This window comes from Globicephala melas, chromosome 4, assembly GCF_963455315.2.
Source record: "Globicephala melas chromosome 4, mGloMel1.2, whole genome shotgun sequence".
NCBI classification, from domain to species: Eukaryota; Metazoa; Chordata; class Mammalia; order Artiodactyla; family Delphinidae; genus Globicephala; species Globicephala melas.
The window spans coordinates 38,757,356-38,763,355 of record NC_083317.1 but is presented as its reverse complement, the minus strand read 5'-3'; positions in this window follow the sequence as shown (position 1 = coordinate 38,763,355).

Here is a 6,000-nt window from a genome sequence, read left to right as displayed (position 1 = left end):
GATCTCTGTATCATTAAACCAGAATGCCTTTATACATACATGTAGTTTAAGAAAGAATTACTGTAGGCACTTCCCTTACTCCAAATTGGAGAGGAATAGCATATTCATATTGGTAGGGGACTTTATTTCCCTTTCAAAGACTCCAAGAGGGTAAGAGAAGGTCAAATTGAAATTTTAAACTCTCTTTCTAAAGAACTGGACTTCGACCTCAGATTTGAACCCGGACAGTCTTAAAGATTGAACTCTTAAGCATCATGCTGTATTTTTAGTTAAAGGCTACTTTTCCAGGGGATAAAATGTGCCAAGCACTGATCTAAGTACTCTGCAAATACTGACTCATTTTAGTCTAATGCTGCTATGACCATATGTGCTTGAAACCCCATGACACAACTTCATGCAGATGTGAAGCAGCAGCATGGGGGGTCAAACCGCCGTCACACAGCTGATAAGAAGCAGAGCCAAGGCTTTCAACATGAAAAAGTCTGACACCAGATCTATGCTTAACCACTGTGTTAAGATGCCTCCATATTCTCTGTGTTCCCTCTACCTCCTCCACAGCCTCTAGGGCCTCATTCCATTGTCCTTAAAACTTCTGGATTGCTTTGGTTTGTATTATCATTTACATATCACCACTATGCTTCACAATTTTCTCCTTCCACATTTTCACCTTAATTTCCAGAGTTGTGTAGCTAACTTGGCTTCTACAAAGATTTTAAAATTCACTAATTTTATCAAGTGCCCCACTCATCTCCTTGCTAAAGCTTGTGTCTAAATTGGCTTATTAGCATCGTGTTTCCTGAATTTACAAATTTCTCTGTTGCCTCCATGCTTGATTAAGATTGTACTTGATCTAAAATTCTTGAATTACACTTCACTTTCCTGATGATTTTGAAACAATGCTACTTCCTTTTCTGATTTTTATGTTGTTACAACCGGTCCTGGAGCCAGCGTTATTTATTACGGCTTATAGACAAATTGAATTTTCCCCCTGAATGCCTTAGGATTATTTATTGTTTTCTTGAAGTACACTTGTGTTAACTGACCTGGTTTTAGCTTGTAGCGTCAAGTTTTCAGTTATTTTATGCAAGTTTTCTTAAATTGTCTCTGCAAAACTTTTCCATTAGTTTCTGCTTTTGTGTATCGTATTCCATTTGTTTGGCTTTCTTTATAAGGATCAGCAATAATGTGTACATTACACCATTTTTTCTATGATGCAGTTATTATTTTCTTTCAAAACATTTTTACACATTTTTACATTTCACTTGGCTTAATTTTCTTAATTCTCTCCTCTGTCTCCCTATTTTAAGAGGATATATTTTTATTTGCTTCCAATGTAACTTTTCTTTCTGTAATGACATTTTTCTCCTTTACAGGTAAATATAAAAATATTAATTCTGACACATAACTTTTCATTTCTTCGCATTGTCTCCCTTTTCCTCTAATTCTTGTCTTTCACTATGCTATCTTGTTTTGAGATGTTTCATTGGTATTCACTTCAATTTACTTGATATAACAGTAAAATGTGCACTCCAAATCTCACCTGCTTCAGGCTATAATCTTTTTATCATGTTTCTATATGTTTACAAATACCTTTTGTATACTAAGTCCATTTTCACATTTTATTTTCAGTTATCTTTGCCAAGGCCCATTATATTTCTTTTTATGAATCCAAAACCTTCTACCTAGACAAGTTCTTTGCAAAAGTTTAATGTTTAGTGTAAAGAAGGAAGTGGAGTATTGAGTTAGGGTGATGGACAGATTAAGAATTAGGCACCTTAAACTTTTAACTCTTGTCATTTTCTCATGAGCATCTGCACTGTGGCAGGTTGCAACTCTGGGATAGCTAGAAGGCTCACAGTGGGTCTGCTTGGTGTGTTTGGACCTTTTCAATTTCAAGGAAACAGATGCACACATAAGCTCAAACTGTGTTAAGGGATTATCTGAATTCCTCTTATCTAGAGTCTGAAAATTCCAAGGTAGAGCTGGCCAGCACACAGGAGTCAGAATTTCAAACAGAGGCATCAGAACTTGGTTGGAGTTGGAAGACTCTTGACTACCCTGTTTTCTTCTGGGCTTCATCCATTTCCAGGAGTTCTAGACTTTAATACTCCTCTCACCAAATTTGGCAGACAATGCAGTAACTATTCAATATCTATTTTCTCTTTCTCCTTTACTAATAGAAGCATAGTTTGGTTTAGAACTGCAGGGTGTCCAGTTACGTGCTATCCATGTTCCCAGGCTGTGTAACAGTGAGGGGTGACCATCAGCCTGTCCTTGAAATGAAAGATCTCTATTGCATGTAATCCAGGAATGATACTATTTTCCTGAAACAATTAAATAGATTGAGCTGACCCAAGTCTTGGCTCCTTGCCCTTTCCATTTTATTCTGCCTCCAGATGGAACAGCCATTCTGTGAACATAAGAGTCACAAAATGGGGAGAACAGAGAATGGGCCTGGACACAGCCCGAGTCTCTGATGTCTTTTTTTTTAAACTGAGGTATAATGGACTTATAATAGTATATTAGTTTCAGGTGTACAACATAATGATTTGATATTTGTATATATGGTGAAATAATCACTGCAATAAATCCATCACCATATGTAATCACATTTTTTTCCCATAATGAGAACTTTTAAGATTTACTCTCTTAGCAACTTTCAAATATGCACTACAGTATTAATATAGTCACAGTACTGTGCCTTATATCCCCAAGACTTATTTAGTTTATAACTGGAGGTTTTTATTTGTTGACCCCCTTCATCCATTCTGCCCCTCCCCTCCACCCCACCCCTACCTCTGGCAACCATCAGTATATTCTCTGTATCTATGAGCTTTTTCGTTTTAGATTTCACATATAAGTGAGATCATACAGTATTTGTCTGTCTGACTTATTTCACGTTGACATAATGCCATCAAGGTCCATCCATGTTGTCACAAATGGCAAGATTTCATTCTTTTTTATGGTTGAACCATTCTCTCTCTCTCTCCATACATACATATTTACACATTTTCTTTATCCACTCATCCATCAATGGACACTTAAGATGTTTCCATGTCTTGGCTACTGTAAACAATGATGCAATGAACATGGGGGTACATAAATCTTTTTGAGTTAGTGTTTTCGTTTTCTTCAGATAAATACCCAGAAGTGGGATTGCTGGATCATATGGTAGTTCTGTTTTCATTTTTTTCTGAAACCTCCATACTGTTTTCCATAGTGGCTGTACCAATTTGCATTCCCATCAACAGTGCGAAAGTGTTCCCTTTTCTCCACACCCTCACCAACACTTATTTCTTGTCTTTTTGATAATAGCCATTCTAACAAGTGTGAGGTGATATCTCATTGGGATTTTGATTTGAATTTCCCTTATGATTAATGAGATTGAACATCTTTTCATGTGTCTGTTGATCATCTGTATGTCTTCGCTGGAAAAACTTCTTTTCAGATCTTCTGCCCATTGTTTAATCATATTGTTTGGCTTTTTGCTATTGAGTTGTATGAGTTCTTTATATATTTTGATATTAATCATTTATCAGATATTTTATGATGGTTTTTAATGACGGCGCTAGCACTGAACTTGCTTTTTCTTATGCTCTAGAAATTATAAGAGAAAAAGAGACCTTATTTGCTTAAGAGACTAAAGTTGAATACCTGGTACAGAGAAATCACAAAATCCTAAATGACATGGGAAACTCACACAAAATTTAAAAAAGAAAGCTTTCACTTCTGGAAGTTTGAAGTTCAGTCTAATTCATTCTGTTGGTTGATAGGCTCATTCCTAAACAAATAGCAGTATCTGGGAGATAGGGATGGTGGGGGGAGGCTAGACTTTCATTCTCAACTATAAAGTCAAGGATGGAATTAGCTTTACCTGGACCAAGGAGACTACAAATGACACACACACACACACACACACACACACACACACACCAGGGCAACACACACACACACACACACACACACACACACACACACACACACACACACACACACACACACACACACACACACACACACACACACACACACACACACACCAGGGCATCACTATGATGAGAACAGTGAATATATGCTAGAGAGGTAAAAACACTCCCCAGGATAAGGGTGTGTGTGTATGTATGTAAGATAATTAAATTTTGTTTAACTTCAGCTGATAAATATTGGCAGCAGCAAGTTGCAATCCATAGTTTCTCATCTAACTTGTCTCACTAAAGGCAAGCTTTTGTAGAGATGGAATGCTTGCATAATTTCTACTCTAACCTAAGTATTGTCAAAGTTCAGGAGGTTTCTACAACCAGCTCCTACACTGTGATCTATTTGTTCAAAATATTTGGTTTTACTCCTCAGTTTATGCATCGTCGTTTCAAAAATCTAGTTCCCTGCTGAATCTGGCCAAAATCTGGCACTTTCATTCATGTATTGAGGTTGCAGGCTTTGGCGCTTCTCAATTTTGGTTAAAATGGAGTTTGTTCACTTGTTTTTTTGTTTGGTTTGTTTTTTTTAAAAAACGTTATTTATGCTATTGTTCTTATTGTTACTGGTTCTAATTAGGAGATGACAAGAATCTTTACCATCTTAAACCAGAAATATACCATATACTATTTACATCCACAAAAAATACGTATCTTACACCTGAATTTATGTTCTAGATTTCATATTGATTTATTCTTAATATAAAGGTATAAGTTGCTGAAATACAGTTTTTATCATGCAAATTCTATCCTCAGACCATCAAAAGCAATTTTATCAGAAGATAAAATCCAATAGTCTTACCTTGGAATATATGTACTTACAAAAAGCAAATTCAACTACGCAGTATCTCCAGCTCTGCTCTGTGCTTCTTCAAGTTTATGAGTGCACACAAGCTATATCTATCTAAAAGGTTTACTCTGTTCAAAATGTTCTCTTGGTTAATCAACAGTGTGTCAATATTGATAAGCCAATACCATGGAAAAGCCTCCTGCATTGACTCTACAACCAGATATGATCACTTTGAATTTCTATGTTACTGTGACACTTAGCATACTCTGTTCCACATTTTATTTATTTAAATATGTGTGTTTTTCAATGTTTAAATGTCTTACCTTCCCTAGTAGATATTTACATCCTTTAGGGCAGCATCTTTCTAGTCTTCATGAATATTTGAACTTTCACGGTGACGCTTAATTTAGGAGGTCTTCAGCAATTACTCATTGGACTACATTTTTTAAATTAAATTTTTAAAAAGAGTTGTATTAAACAACTTCCATTTCTGTACAAGTAAAAATAAGAATCAGTTTAGTCACTCCAAGTTCCAACTTAACCTTTAACTTATAATCACCCTGAAGTTACAGAGACTAAATAAAATTGACAGAAAAAATAGGAATTGATGTTGATAGCATGAACTTGAATAAGTAGGTATATGTTGATGGGACATTAAAACAACAACAATAAAAAACACAAAACACCATGATGATTCTGTTTGATTTCCTACCCCAGATACCCTGAATCAGGAGTGATCAGACTCTTGGAAACATGAAGGTGCTGCATATATACCTTCATCAGAGACATCACTTTTGTGCTAACGTCTTCCAAATCTACAACCCCTTCAGATCTTTTTTCTAAGCTCCTATTCTGCCTTCTAGATACTGTCTGAAGACACAGACATGAAATGTCCACTCCATTAAAGTCATATTAAAAACAAACTTACTGTCTTTCCCCACTTGATAACTGTGTTTCCTTTTACATTTTCTATCCACTTTATATTTTAGACAAATGTTCTGCATATCTAATGCTGCATACAAAACCCTTAAACTTAGTGGTGTAAAACGACAATTATTTTGTTCACAGATCTGGTGTCTGGGCTGGTGCTTCAGCAGGACCAACTTGTTTCTAGTCCACTTTGTATGAGCTGGGAAAGCTTGAAGCCTGTATGCCAGTGCCTTGGCTGGGACGCTTCTGCTAGGAAGTCTTGGCCTAGCACCAGAATGGCCAGGAGTCCTTGGGAATCTCTATTTC